This window comes from Phyllostomus discolor, chromosome 11 (assembly GCF_004126475.2).
Source record: "Phyllostomus discolor isolate MPI-MPIP mPhyDis1 chromosome 11, mPhyDis1.pri.v3, whole genome shotgun sequence".
NCBI lineage: Eukaryota > Metazoa > Chordata > Mammalia > Chiroptera > Phyllostomidae > Phyllostomus > Phyllostomus discolor.
The window spans coordinates 7,971,996-7,986,931 of record NC_040913.2 but is presented as its reverse complement, the minus strand read 5'-3'; the positions used below and the strand labels follow the sequence as shown (position 1 = coordinate 7,986,931).

The window sequence follows — 14,936 nt, the reverse complement described above, 5'->3', positions numbered from 1 at the left end:
ACCATGTACTGGTGAAGAAGTCTCTCTATAACGCAGTGCCACAATAAGAGGCGAAAGTCATCATCGCATTTTCAGAAGCAGGAACCTGTCCTATGAGGGAAAGATTCTGACCTGTTCTGGGAAAACTGATAAAGGCAAGAGAGCTCATGTATCAATAAAAGCTGAGTAACAAGAAGGAGGAAGATGAAGACCAAAGAATCTGAAATACTTCTTACTCACTTATTTGTAACTCAAATTAAAGTTTCCATAGCAACACACACAAACACTCAAGATACTCACACCCCCCCATTACACACACCTTGTAACACCTGTTCTATGTGATGGATTGTCCAGGTCATGTGACTTTTCTCAATTTTTGAAAATATTTCTGACTAATGCGATGTCCACATTCATTTCATAGGAAATACTACACTACACATAGCCTTTACCTTAACAGCCACCATTGTGGTGTGGAATATTATAAGACACAGCAGTGGGTGGCATGCCTTTAGAAAGCGCCCATGCAGAACTCAGAACACAGTATCTGGTTACCGTGTGCAAAATTCCCAGCGCCCTGGCGAATGGGGATGCTCAGTGGGTGTTGAGTTCAAGTCTGTACGCTGATTAGTGATGAGGGGCAATCTGGTTCCTTCATTTTCAATTACAGGTACCCTATCACTGTGGCTCCTCCCCTCACCCCCCAAAAAAACCCTCGATGGTGACAGTAACAAAAGGATTGGGCAAGGAGGAGGGGAAGGGCATGAACCAGCTGTGCATAGCTCCGGAGATGCAAGAGATTGCCCCAGAGTTCTTGTTACTTTGTTGCTATTGAAGATGACACGAGACAATGGAAATGACAGCACGTTGATTAGTTTAAACTTTCAGATAAATTTGCGACCTTGCCATAAAAAGACAAGCCGTGAGGAAATTTTCCAAATCTATTCCACTTCAAGCTGATCTTCAGTTTGACGGGGAACGAGATCCTAACTGCCAACAGATGACATCTCTACTATGCAACAGGTCTCGGGAACATCAGAGGGTGCATGAAAACCAATAGAATGATCCTCTGACATCTTTACAAACAACACCGTTTTGGTTTTCTTACGCTTTTATCTATCGCATTATTTCTCAGCGAGTTCCCAGGATGACAGCAGCCGTGAGTTTCACAGCAGAAGCCTCACAGCCACCACGGAGGGTGAACACTGGTTCAGGACTAGTTAGGCACGCCCTGCCCCACTACGGCTACTGCAACTCTGTGGCAGGCGTTAAACCAGTCAGCACCTACCTGTTTCCAGGTAGGCCTCTCCACCCATAACTGCCGGTATATATTTCTTCACACACCTTCTCAATGCTGTTACACCCAGGCAATGATTTACAGCATTTAGATTGGTAGCTTATTAATGCTAATCGGCCGTGATGGATAGAAGAGTTGTATGTGTTCTGTTGGGTGTGGTATGCCTTTAACTGCTTTAGAAATACAACCAAGGGTTTATAAGAACTAACCCCAAATTTCAATTTCTCCCCGGGCTGCTGTTAACCGTATCGCGCCCAAGTGTCAGAATGTTCATCTGATTGCACCGCGCAAGGACTGCCCGGAATTAACTGGAGCGAGCAAGCCACGGAATGTCTCTACAAACATCCCATGAATAAAATTGGAAGGCTCGACAATCTGAAACTGCCTTAGGTCAACTTTAACTTTCACTTGTGAAATTTGCAATTTTTCACGCTTTTTGAAAAAGGTGAATACACAGAAGTATTCTACATTTGACCAGTGACAGCATTTTTGAAAAAAAAAAATCAAGTAAGTTCCTGCTACTCCTAGGAAGTACATCCACTTCCCTGGAATAATTCCAACATTCCGTTTAAACAGAATTGACTTTATAAAACTTCCTTCATTACACAATAGACCTGTAATAAACTTCAGCCGTATCATTTTCAAACAAAAAGAAAACCAGATGTTTGGTACTCATATGCAAAATGGAGCTCTCATTGTGAAACTCAATTAAATTAAAACGAACTGCAGGATGAAACCAAGCCCCAGTGAAAACAAAAACAAAACAAGCACACAAAAAACACGCTGTTTAATTTTGTTTTATGGCATGTTAGTCTTGGTCATTTACCTATTTTTTTCCTTTGTGTCTGAGAAAACACACACACCCTTCCCCACTCTGCACTGTTTCATCAAAATTAGCAATTTCATTTGGATTTTGTAAAAAAAAAGAAAAGGGGGGAACCCCCAAAGATTATCATGTCACTTAGTTAAAAATTACTCCATGTCAGCTATTTGCTAGACACTGGTTTAACTGCTTCCCGTATATGAGTTCTAACACGCATGAAGATGGTCAGGGCTATTGCTAGACTATCACCCCCCTGCACGGGTAGCGTCGAGGCCGAGAGAGAGGTCAAGGAACTCAGCAGAGGTCTGCTGTAGCAGGGTTGCAGTTCACCTCCAGCAGGGCTGATCCCCAAATCTGCCGTGTGTGTACCACGGGGCCCCACCGACCAACCCCAAACCCTACGGTGGTTCAAAACCACTCCTGGGAAATAGAGTGTAACTGTCCTGATTGGTGGTGGTGGAGAGAGTCAAGGGTCACTTCATTTGCTGGTTAATTTTCTAACTATAAATTGTACATCTCTTTTTTAAAAAAAATCCGGTAATATGAATCTTAGTTTGGTGTGACAATCTAACAGAAAGAGGCCTCTCTCACGCTCACACACACTTCTCACCCCAACACCGCGTCGGCGCTGTGGGAGAAAAGTGTGCTTCGGTCAAGAAGATCCCGACCACGCCGCTGGGGTGGCCGACACAGCCATTCCAGAGCCCTGTTCCCCGCAGAACCGGGACTGGGGAGTGACCTCCCTCTCAACCCTCTGCCCATTCAGAGCTTTTTTTTGGTTAAGATTTTGTTTATTTGTTTTTAGAGAGAGGGGAAGGGAGGGAGAAAGAGAGGGAGAGAAACATCCGCGTGTGGTTGCCTGTTGCGTGTGTGCCCCCAACGGGGGACCTGGCCTGCAGCCCAGGCAGGAGCCCTAACTGGGAACTGAACCAGAGACCCTTTGAGTCACAGGTCGGCACTCAGTCCACCGAGCCACACCTGCCAGGGCCAAGTTGTGGCTTCAGAATGTCTACAACCGGTTCTCTCTCAGTTGACATCAAATAAAAAATGACATGAGAGTTGAGGGGACAGAAAGGAGAAGCTATAGTTTTAAAAAATATCCAGTGTTTATCCAGAATTTAAAAGGTCTTCATTTCGTCACCTACCATTTCTAACTCTAACCTCATCTAGAAATGTATCTACTTTGATATATTATAAGAAGAACCAAGAGAAGCAGACATACCTGTAGGCCACAGGTCCATTAAACCTTCAACTCCTACGGTGTCTCGTGGGGGCAGGGAGGGGTGAGAGATGGGAAAACCGGCATCCAGGGGCATTACGGCCTCTTCGTTCAGTATTTAGAATTTCCTAACATTAGGAGCTAACTCTGTTCACCAGCTGTAAGGCTTGACGATTTGTTCGTCAACAGCAGCTTATCTGATTGTACGACACACTGCTGATGGCCCAGATTACACAGGTACTCCCGCTTACTTCTCTGGCTATTTGTGTCAACAACTGTTTACTCAATCCCGAGGTCAAGAAAAACAGTTTTCTAGTAATACCAATTACTCATCATCTTGAAATGCGTGTTGATGCTCCTCTCATTTGTAGGTCTGTTTCAAGGCGAACACTTAAGAGCCAGTATCCATAAGAAACACTTCTGTCTACACGATTGCTTTTTGGTGGAATTCATGAAACCATGCTGATTCCTTTAGCATTTTAATGCGAAGTGAAAGGGAAAATAGGGAAAATTTATATAAGCACGAGATACAATTTTAAGATGTCAATACCCGTTTTATTCTCCAAAAAGGGAAGAAGAAGAAATAAATTGTATGAGTCCAAGCCATTCTGATGCTAGCAGGGGGTGGGGTGAGGAGGGAGAAAAAATTCTAAGAATAACTATACACAAGATAACAACGATTTCCTTCTTAATTTATATTTGATTGTTTAAAGTAATGAAAAAAATTAACCCATGATTTGGACGTCTCAAAGCACCCCTGCTGATCTAGATATACGGAATTATATTACGCAAAGAAACAGATTTAAGAACAAATACGCATACACTGCAGTACCTATTCAAGTCTGTGTGTAGAGCAAAAAGAAATGGGTGCCTCAAACAAACTGAAGGATGAGATCAGTCATTGGGTCCAAAGAACACTTCTAGAAACTTTCACTTGAAGTTCAGAGAAAAATCAGTAACTAATTGTTGCCTTACACACCCCAAACCAGGGCCCTCGCCTGGAAAATCAGCCAGGGCAGAAACACGGGCCTCTCACTGATGTCAGTTAGCAAGGTGGTGCCCAGTGGCGCCCTCTCCACCAGCAGCCGGGCAGGGGGCGGGGTTTTCCTACCCTGAGGAGCATGACCGTATTTGGAGAATGTCTGGATGAAGATTCTAAGACACGTAACAAGTCTAAAATAGACTTTCCAGGTGTTCAAGAAGTTGAAACATTTCCCCGTGTGATACGATCTATTAAAATGCAAATGCAAAAAAAAAAAAAGAAATGAAAGAAAAATATTTCCAGAACAGAGAGCTTGATTTTATGATAACATCCCATGTAACCACAATATTTTAATAAATTTCCCCTCAAAGTGTACTTTGTACTTTGAAGCTTATTGTCTTTTTTTTTCTAGATATTAAAGAGTTTCGTAGCTAAATGAACAGGGAGTTTCTAAAGGATTAATCCCGGTTACCAAAAACGAGAAGAGTGCTCGACAGATCACAGCTGATTTCATGATAAGGTTACTTCTGGAGAAGGTGTCACTCTACCTACTATCAAAGCGCTTGTAACAACACACTTCTAAAGAGCCCGAAGAGAACCGCTTGTAGATCCTTAAAGGACAACAATGAGAAGTCCAGCTTCGCTCTCCTTTCCCTGACACGGTTTGGAGGTGAACTCCAGCACCCAGGCAGTCCCTGATGGCTCAGGAGAGCGGGCACAGCCCAGAGCCCAACTGATGAGAAACCAGGTTGGGTTTGCTGGACGCTTAGAGATTGGGATCTTAAATAAAGAATCACCTGCTTTTGTTTCCCAAATTCCTCTCACACTGCCATGGCTGCAATTTCACTTTGAAAACAATTCCTCTAGAAGTCGCAGAATACCTTCTGGAAATTTTAGGAAACCAAGGCCAGCCACTGACATAACCGATTATGAAAAAGAAATCTGCCACAGGGCTACGCTTGTGAGTGTGCGTGCTCTGTGTATACTAGTGTCAAGAGCTCTGTTCAACGGCTGTACTACATTTTGAATCTGTATCTTTTCTGTAAGGAACCAGAACATCATGCCCCAGCTGGCGTGGCTCAGTGGACTGAGTGCCAGCCTGCGAACCAAAGGGTCGCCGGTTCGATTCCCAGTCAGGGCACATGCCTGGGTTGCAGGCCAGGTCTCCAGTGTGGGGGCATGTGAGAGGCAACCACACATCGACATTTCTCTCCCTCTCTTTCTCCTTCCCTTTGTCTCTCTAAAAATAAATAAATAAAATCTTTAAAAAAAAAGAACATTGGCACACCATTTTTTTGCTTTTTTTTGTGAAGAAATAATGCTTTGTCTGATTTATCTAGGTCTGCAAATGTCTTGAAAACAGGGACTTTCTGCCCTATTGCTTGAGATCATAACCAACACCTAGGAGAGAACCAATGAATGCTTCACGGGCGAAGAGCCCCCCTTTTTACCTGTTAGAAACTGGAGGCCACTAGAAGCAAAGTGGCTGGCACAGCTGGCAGAGCCGGGACACCACGACATCTCCCCCTGCCTCTCACCTCCCTCTCCAGCAAGTTTTTGAAAGTCGGCTGGTGCTTTTAAATGGATGCAGTTCTCCCGTTCACTTCTTAAGGCCATGCAGTTGATAGGGTAAAACTACAAAACACCAAATATTTAACCCACACAGCTGCCAACAGCCGTCTTCGATGCACAACTGAACCCCAAGGAAATGTGTTAGGTGTTCGATGGTGTCGTTGCCTTGATTGGCAGACAACGGGACTTGGACCCTTGCCTTCTAGTTCCGTGAACCCCGGCTTCCAAGAACCAGTGTATGTGGTTTCTCTCTCCAGGCCTTTGTATAACAGAAACAAGGTGTCCACCATACATCATCTATTACAAATTCTACTCTTGGAAACAAATTATAGAGAAAAACTCAATTTAATATAAAAACCAAGACAAAAAGACTAATTCTATTGCAACACTATAAAGTCCCATTGTTCTTCGCGGGTGGGGCACGGAGAGATGCAAATACACTCCTGGAACCATCCCTTCCTCCTTCCAGCCTGCAGATACTTAGTAATCAGCTACCGTGTGTCCAACCCTGGGCTGGGAGGCTTTCGGAGGAACACAATACATACGCTCAGAAAGAGCCCAAGGCTAAGAGGAGAGACAGGCAGTCAACACATAATTACCTAAATTATCATTTAACTTGTAATTGTGGCAAGTACTATAGAGATGTGATTAAAAAAACACAACTAAACTTTCAACTCTATGTGAAATGAAATGTCAGGCTCAATGTGGTAGATATCTGGATTTTTCCCCCCATTTTCTTGATGGCAAAACAAGTACTAATGTTTAAAAGAAAGGGGGGTGGGGAGGAAATGACCACAGAAGATGAGATTCCAGTTATAAAATGAAAGTAAAGGTTCACCCCATGGTCTCATACCAGCTTCGCAATCCCATCTTCCGATGACAGCCCCGGTGAACAAACGATGCAAAGGGAAAAACAAAAGAGGGGGATTCATGAAATAAAGTACCAAATGCAAACAGCCAATGACAGCCCTTCACCGCGGATGGGCAAGAGCCTGAACTCTGAGCCCGAAAAGGGAAAACATCTGGGCCAAGAATTCAAAAGTTAAAATAAACACAACAAATGCCATCTTGGTGAACGTGACCCACTTCACCCATCGTCCGAGACACCAACGCTTTTCAGAGGGCTGCCGGCAGGGGGCGCTCAGGAAGGGGATACCGTGGGGAGGTGTGTGGCGAATCAAAGCCACGCCAGAGGATGCCCATCAGACAGGTACCGGGGGTCATCGGCTGCCCATACCTGTCACAGGTAACTGCTTGCTGGTTCCTCTTCAGGATCTTATAATCACATACATATATATATAAATAGAGTACATTAACAGTAAAAAATCAACCCTTTTAGGGGAAGCACTTGGCATTCCAGCAAAACTGGACGGCATTTCAATCTGGCAAACCCGCACTGGTTCCCACTTAGTGCCGGAAGACCATGCTTTCTACGTGCTGGGCTCTCAGGAACACACTTCTCGATATTCATTCATGTTGACACTGGCCCCCAAAACGATTCCTGTTTCTCCCGAAATGGCTGTACAAAAGCAGTGAGCTATGCCACAAGGAGGCCTGATGCACTTTCTATCACAAAAAGGTCAACTGCTGAAGTAACCAGGGTGGGGCGGGGAGGGACTGCTAAGTGACAGGATTTGAATGACTGTAAATTATGTATAGAACTTGTGAGTTGATTATAAAATTATTTAGTTGATAAAATCACCACACACCACGAATCCCCTGTAGCGCCCAACTGTCCGGCACACTAGCACCAGAAGCTGGGACTCACCAGGGGAAGCCCGAGGTCCTGAAGGCAGCCCGGCTCTAAGATCTAAGCCGTCAAACCAATAAACACCTGGGGGTGTGGGGGCACTGACATCATGGTCACAAATACTGAAGGAGTGAACTTATGAGAGGGATGTATGTGCCACAGCATACTCAGTGGTGAAAAAAATAAGAAAACACAAGCAGAATACCACCATTACATTCTCCCGAGATAGCACACGGTTACGAAACCACCCCCAAACAAGGCATGACCTTCCTGGGTCTCATCTCTTTAACATGTTACTGGACAACCACAGACTCCATGCTTTTTTGGTTACTAAGTCGTCCGGATTTCCACGTAGGGTTCTTGTGGAGGGGAAAAAAAAAAAAAAAAACCATGAACAAGGAGTAATCAGAACATTCTAACAGATTAAAAGTGTACACCCAAATGGTGCAATATTTACCAGCCGCAGACAAGTGCTGGAACAATCACCTTTAGAGAGATTGCTGACAAAATAACAATAGTGATCAAATATATGCAATTATGTAACTATTTAAACTCGCAACAAAGGCTTTTATGATACTATTAGCAGTAAATGAGCAACTCCCATAAAATATGACTGACTATCACTGCGATAAGAGTTTAAGTACATACAGCCATTGTGATGCGAGACGACATTATTTTTAATATGTGACAAGCCGACAGGATTTAATTACCACACCTACTTCAAACTATTAGCTGTTTTCATTCAAACCTGAAGACATAATATTTATGCGGCTATTGAGAACCATTATGATTGATGTCATCTTTTGTGTCGCTCCCTTTCCAGTCACTTGCATTTGTTATTATTAACAAGGAAAAATGAAAGGGGAAATGTGTGTTTTTGTTTTGCAACAAAGCTGCTCTGATGATGACTAACTTCTTCCTTTGAACACGAAAAGCCTGTTAAACTAACTAATGTACTCATAAAAAATGTTCTTGACAACGTGCACGGAGCAAGAAAAGGAAGGAAAAAAAAACACCCCCAAAAAGCCTACAGGACTTAAGCCAGAATGAAAAGCAACCGAGGCCAGAGGAGTGCATGAAAGCTGTCAGGAGAGTTGTTATTCTTATTCTCAATTTCTTACAGCTCAGCTGCTCTCAAGGAAGAAAAGTCATCGTTTCTTTTAACCATATCCGCAAACAGATCTCACTTGAAAGGAAACACGGCGAGTGACTTGGCAAGAATGGGCCTATTACCAATTTTCCAGCCTCGCTGCTGAATATTTATGCCGGTGACGAATGATGACACTGGGGAAATATTTCAACGCGGAGCCTTGCCTTGTAAATCGTCTGAAGGATGCTGTGTCAAAACAACCCCTCCCATAAATCAGAGGCTTTCGGACCAGTATTTCTTGTTCGAACACGCTCCCTGCTCAGCAGAATCGCTTGTGTGAACAGGCACAGACTGATGTGTGCGGAGCCAAAGCCATCTTAGCTCTTAACTTATAGAGCTATAATTTAACAGGTCTATTATCGTCCAGGTAATTTTGACAGTGCTGAAATATTATACTTGTTAAAAATATGCATTTAGCGCTCACGCCACTGGTCATTTGAACTGAATAGACAAATAGGTATCCTTACAACTATCTTTCTTCTCTACCGATGACTCTTGCTTCTGGCAAGGCAGCGGGACGTGGACGACTGATTTTATAAATGGCACAGCAAGACGGTTTTTCGGATGGTACGAAAAGCTCCCCGTGTTGCCTCCAGCTCGCTTCCCCACAGGTTATTTACTCGGCAACTCGGAGCGGACGCTGAGCAGTCCATTTACAGGCCAAAGAAGCAGAGCAAAAGCTCCAACCCGACCCCCCACAGCCCTCAGCTCCCACACGACATGCACCCTAGTCCAGGGCACTTCAGATCTGGGAGCTCACCTACAGAGAGCCTCGCCCCCACTCAGCCAGGCTGAAAACGTTCATCCTCAGGGCAACCCTAGATTTCTTTTATGGGGGAGGACACGAGGAAATGTCTCTCTTGAACTCCAACGCAAACATTCCTTTTCCCTAACACCTTGACGGGGGCAAGCACCTTCCACAGAAGGATAAAGGTGGCAAAAGATGTTGGCATGTTTGTTTTTCTCTCTGTATGGTGTTTTAGCCCTCATTTAACTTGATCTGTAAGGAAAGAACTAAATTTGCACTTTTTTTTTACACCGGGGGAATAAATAACACACACACACACACACACACACACACACGCGGCAGAAGACTCACTCGGGCCTGGGAAAAGAAGGCACTACCACTGGCCACAGCGCAGCGTTCATTCTGCATTTCCCTGCGAGAACAAACACACACACAGCACCCACTGACACCAGCGGCTCAGTGTCTGAGAGCCCAATCAACACATCAAAAGCAAATAAAACAACTATTTATCTGGAATTCATGACAACTGACACACTCGGCCAAGGGTTATGTCACCATAAGGAGGCATGGAGAAAACAGGACAGCTAGCTATCCACTCCTCTTGTCTCGGGAGCACAGGGTGAAATTCCAGAGCCGTCTGATGAGAACACAATGTGCCTGCTGCCTCCGATGGCGTGGGAGAAGGCGGAAGAAACCGTGGCCCTATTTCTCCCCGAAGTCGGTTTGACTCGGGTCCCACAGATGACCATATTCTCCCCTTTAGGAGGGAAAGTATGTCTGGTGACGATGCCAGCGGCTGCCGCGCCCAGTTACTAGGTGGAGAAGGTGTCAGTTAGGAAATCCAAATAACCTAGTGGGAACTACTAGCCGTTCTGGGACAATGCTGTGAATCATTTTTTATAAGAACAAAAGAGTTTAATGTTTCAAACATAATAAACCATGACAATGCTTTTAAAGTATCCTAATTGCCCTGACCGGTGTGGCTCAGCTGTTGGGCTTCATCCCGCCAGGCACAAGGGCCGCCAGTTCTAGTCCCAGTCAGGGCACATGCCTAGATTGTGGGTCTGGTCCCCAGACAGGGCACGTAGGAGAGACAACCAATCAATATTTCTCCCTTTTCCCCTCTCTCTGAAAATAAATAAGTAAAATCTTTTTTTAAAAAAATAGACAAAAAATAAAATCTCATATCAACACTATAAACTACAAAGATCTTAGCTATAAAAATGGTATTTCCAAGAAAGCTTTCTAAAAAAAAAAAATCAACCAGGTTTCGCTATATCCCTGAAATAATGTAGATCATGCTGCCCTCTTGTGCCAGACGGAAAAAACAAATCGGATTCTGCCGATGCAAGAACATGATATTCGCATTACCTGTGTATTAGGATCCGATAGAACTGAGCCTTGGCTGGTGTGGCTCAGTGGATTGAGCGCCAGCCTGTGAACCAAAGGGTCACCGGTTCGATTCCCAGTCAGAGCACATGCCTGGGTTGTGAGCCAGGTCCCTGGGTCGGGGTGTGCAAGGACAACCACACATTGATGTTTCTCTCCCTTTCTCCCTTCCTTCCCCTCTCTCTAAAAATAAAATAAATAAAATCTTTTTTTAAAAAAGATCAGATAGAACTAAAATGGGGACATAATGACAGATGACCACAGTCAACTAGGAACAGGCAGACACAGCAGAGGGCACGTGGCCACCGACCACGTCCACGGGACACTATCCCACTCCAGCCACAATCAGGATGAGCAGGAGGCGCCGGGGCAGCTGAAAACCCCGTGGCTCTTTCACACGCACACACGATACCGTTATCAAAACACATCTTAGGAGGAAAGAATAAAAAGAGAGAGGTGGGTGAGAGCAAGGAAGGTTAAAAAAAAAAAACGAAAAGAAAACCAGCTTTGCCCCTCTAAGACCACACAGTAGTTGATTCATTTTACCCAAATAACCAGTCTATCAGGCTATGAAACAGTAGATCACAGGCTATGGCACTACACAGACTACACTGAGTACACTTCATACAACCACACATGGGTTCAAGACGGAGAGTCCTGTCACTGGGGGCAGTGAAACCTTCTTGCCAATCAGCTCTCTGGAATGGTTACGCTGCTATTGAAAAGAAACACACACTCTGCAGGTGGCCTTTGCCCTCCTCCTTAAATACAAATGAACTTGGGACTTCAGCAGGGTACCCATGGTTTCAGGACCCTACCCTGAAGGCCTGAGGTCTCTGCCTACGTGCAAAGCATCCCCCGCTGATTAACAGAATGCACGAGGATCTGGGAAGAAATACTAGAAGGGAGATAATTCACCCAGGGTGGGAGCGTCGTGCATGAGTGTAGAAGACACTGCTACAAGCCTGGTCAGGGTCACTGAGAAGATTCCATGAATGAGTGTAGAAGACACTGCTACAAGCCTGGTCAGGGTCACTGAGAAGATTCCATGAATGAGTGTAGAAGACACTGCTACAAGCCTGGTCAGGGTCACTGAGAAGATTCCATGAATGAGTGTAGAAGACACTGCTACAAGCCTGGTCAGGGTCACTGAGAAGATTCCATGAAATGAGTGTAGAAGACACTGCTACAGGCCTGGTCAGGGTCACTGAGAAGATTCCATGAATGAGTGTAGAAGACACTGCTACAAGCCTGGTCAGGGTCACTGAGAAGATTCCATGAATGAGTGTAGAAGACACTGCTACAAGCCTGGTCAGGGTCACTGAGAAGATTCCATGAATGAGTGTAGAAGACACTGCTACAAGCCTGGTCAGGGTCACTGAGAAGATTCCATGAATGAGTGTAGAAGACACTGCTACAAGCCTGGTCAGGGTCACTGAGAAGATTCCATGAATGAGTGTAGAAGACACTGCTACAAGCCTGGTCAGGGTCACTGAGAAGATTCCATGAAATGAGTGTAGAAGACACTGCTACAGGCCTGGTCAGGGTCACTGAGAAGATTCCATGAATGAGTGTAGAAGACACTGCTACAAGCCTGGTCAGGGTCACTGAGAAGATTCCATGAATGAGTGTAGAAGACACTGCTACAAGCCTGGTCAGGGTCACTGAGAAGATTCCATGAATGAGTGTAGAAGACACTGCTACAAGCCTGGTCAGGGTCACTGAGAAGATTCCATGAAATGAGTGTAGAAGACACTGCTACAGGCCTGGTCAGGGTCACTGAGAAGATTCCATGAAATGAGTGTAGAAGACACTGCTACAGGCCTGGTCAGGGTCACTGAGAAGATTCCATGAAATGAGTGTAGAAGACACTGCTACAAGCCTGGTCAGGGTCACTGAGAAGATTCCAGAGAAGCGGGCACTGGAGATGGGTGTGGGAGGGAACTGGCTGAGTCCTCCACAAACCCAAACCAGGCCAGGGTCCGGACAGATCCAGTGGCCTCGGCCTGGAGTTTCTGGTGTCTGCCCCACTCACCAGCCAAGTCCATCTGGCTGGAAACTACAGAGGGTCACCATGGTTGGACTTGTGATTTTCCGACTATTTTTCAGCTTTAGAATGGTGCGAAAGCTGTAGGTGTTCAGTAGAACCCGCACTCCGAATACTGAATTCTGATCTTGGCCCAGGCCAGCGGTGGGCGGCACAGTCCTCTCTCACGGTGCTGGGCCGAGGGACGACTTGGCCGGCCGCAGGCTAACGTGAGCGTGCTGACACGTCTAAGGGAGGGTCGGTGAGGCTCTGACGTCTGGTGAGTGAGTTACAGTAAACGCGTTCTTGACTGACAACGGTTTCAGCTCACATGGGTTTGCTGGATGTAACCTGTTAAACCGAGACACATCTGTGCACCGACCAAAGGCCTACCTGTCCCCTCAGTTCCCTAAAAACTGGGAGGCTGTCAGGATCCTGAGCTCCAAGGAAGCGAGCTGACTCCTGAGTCCCCCCAAGAGCCCGCTCTGGGTCCCGGTGTGGAGAAGAGAAGATGAGCCTCCTGACCTCCTGACCTCCTGACCTCCACGCAGCTCACAGAATACACTCTGTCTCTCGGGGGGACCGACACAGTGCTGGGCCCTCACATGCACTCACCGGAACTTAAAAACCGAGCACGTCTACCCCCTACTCTAGAAGGGAATTGTTTTTAAACATTACAGAACCATGAAAGTGCACAGAATCCACAATGACAACAATGAGGCAGCATTCATTGTTTTGGCTTGTTCCTTCCCATCGTAAGAATTCCAAAAATTTTAGCCGAGCAGAAAGGTAAAATCAACCCTATAAAAACCGTTCTTGCATCGAACGCACCTTTTAACCTACCACTAAAAGAGGAAATAATTCATGGCCCCAACCATTTGGGCCTATCGTTGGAGTCCTCACCTGGGCTTCTACTTTCCGGAAGGCATCGAGTCCCGCCAACAGGTGGGCACAGGAGGGAGAAGCCAGACAAGCGCTCCCGCACCGCCCTGAGGTCAGCAGCCTCAGACGCAGGCCCAAACTCCTGACTAAGGAGTAACCCCGCACAGGGAGAAGCCCACAGGCCTCCGACAGGAAGAGTCCTGTTCACTGCAGTCGCGAGCATCCGGGGGCTGCGACAGCAGGAAGTCAGGCCACCGAATGCTCCAGGCTTTGCGCCGGTAGTTTTCAAATTAGCTGGCAAAGCGGAGCAACCTCACGGCCATCACGGGACGTGCGTCCTCCGATCGCTTTCTAGCTACAGCTGGAATCAGACTGAATATCTGTCTGGGCCTCCAATGTTTACACTTCCTCATGCTTCGCACAGCATCTAGACGAAACCGTGTTTGTTGACTCCATCTACACACGGTGCTTTCCGGAAGGGGCTTCTTTAACCCCCACAGCGGTCTCGTGGGACAGGAAGGGCAGCGGCGACTGTCTCCATCTCACACGTGAGACGCTGAATGTGTCAGGCTGTGTGCTAAGCGAGCGCTGCCCCAAAGCTGTGAATGTATCGACCTATGTAAGTCCCACAACATCTCAGAGAAGCAGGTGTGCACAGCACCCTCGTCTTACAGATGAGGAAACCCAGGCGCAGAGAAGCTACTCAACTAGCACGTGAGTAACAGTGTAACTGTAACCAGCCACTATGCAGTAAGCATCACCGGGACAGAGGGCAGGCAGCTGGCTCTCGAGTCCCTACTTGAACCACGGCAACATCCTGTTTGGAGATTTGCCTGCCGGGCAGTGTCGCGGGGCTCTGGGTCACTTGGCAAGTTCATGACCGGACCAAGGCTCCTCCTATGCTCCCTCCCCCTGCCTCCGAGGGTTCCATCAATTACTAGCTGCAAACACAAAGCTGCCCTGGGCCTCGCTGCAAGTCTAACCAACGGAACAGAGTGGGGATGTAAGCGGAAGGCCTAACTCTTCATAGGAACCCAGGTCAGGCCGCCACACCTTCGGAAACAAGACACGCCAAAGACCCCCGGGCAGAGGCACCGACCACGTGGAAACCACCCAGGAGCA

The 14,936-nt window shown here is 46.3% G+C and overlaps 1 protein-coding gene across 1 annotated transcript in view; it reads right to left on the bottom strand.

Annotated features, from left to right (window-relative positions):
• ABCC4 (ATP binding cassette subfamily C member 4) overlaps positions 1–14,936 on the bottom strand; it is a 205,236-nt gene that overhangs the window by 99,939 nt on the left and 90,361 nt on the right. The window lies entirely within an intron of this gene.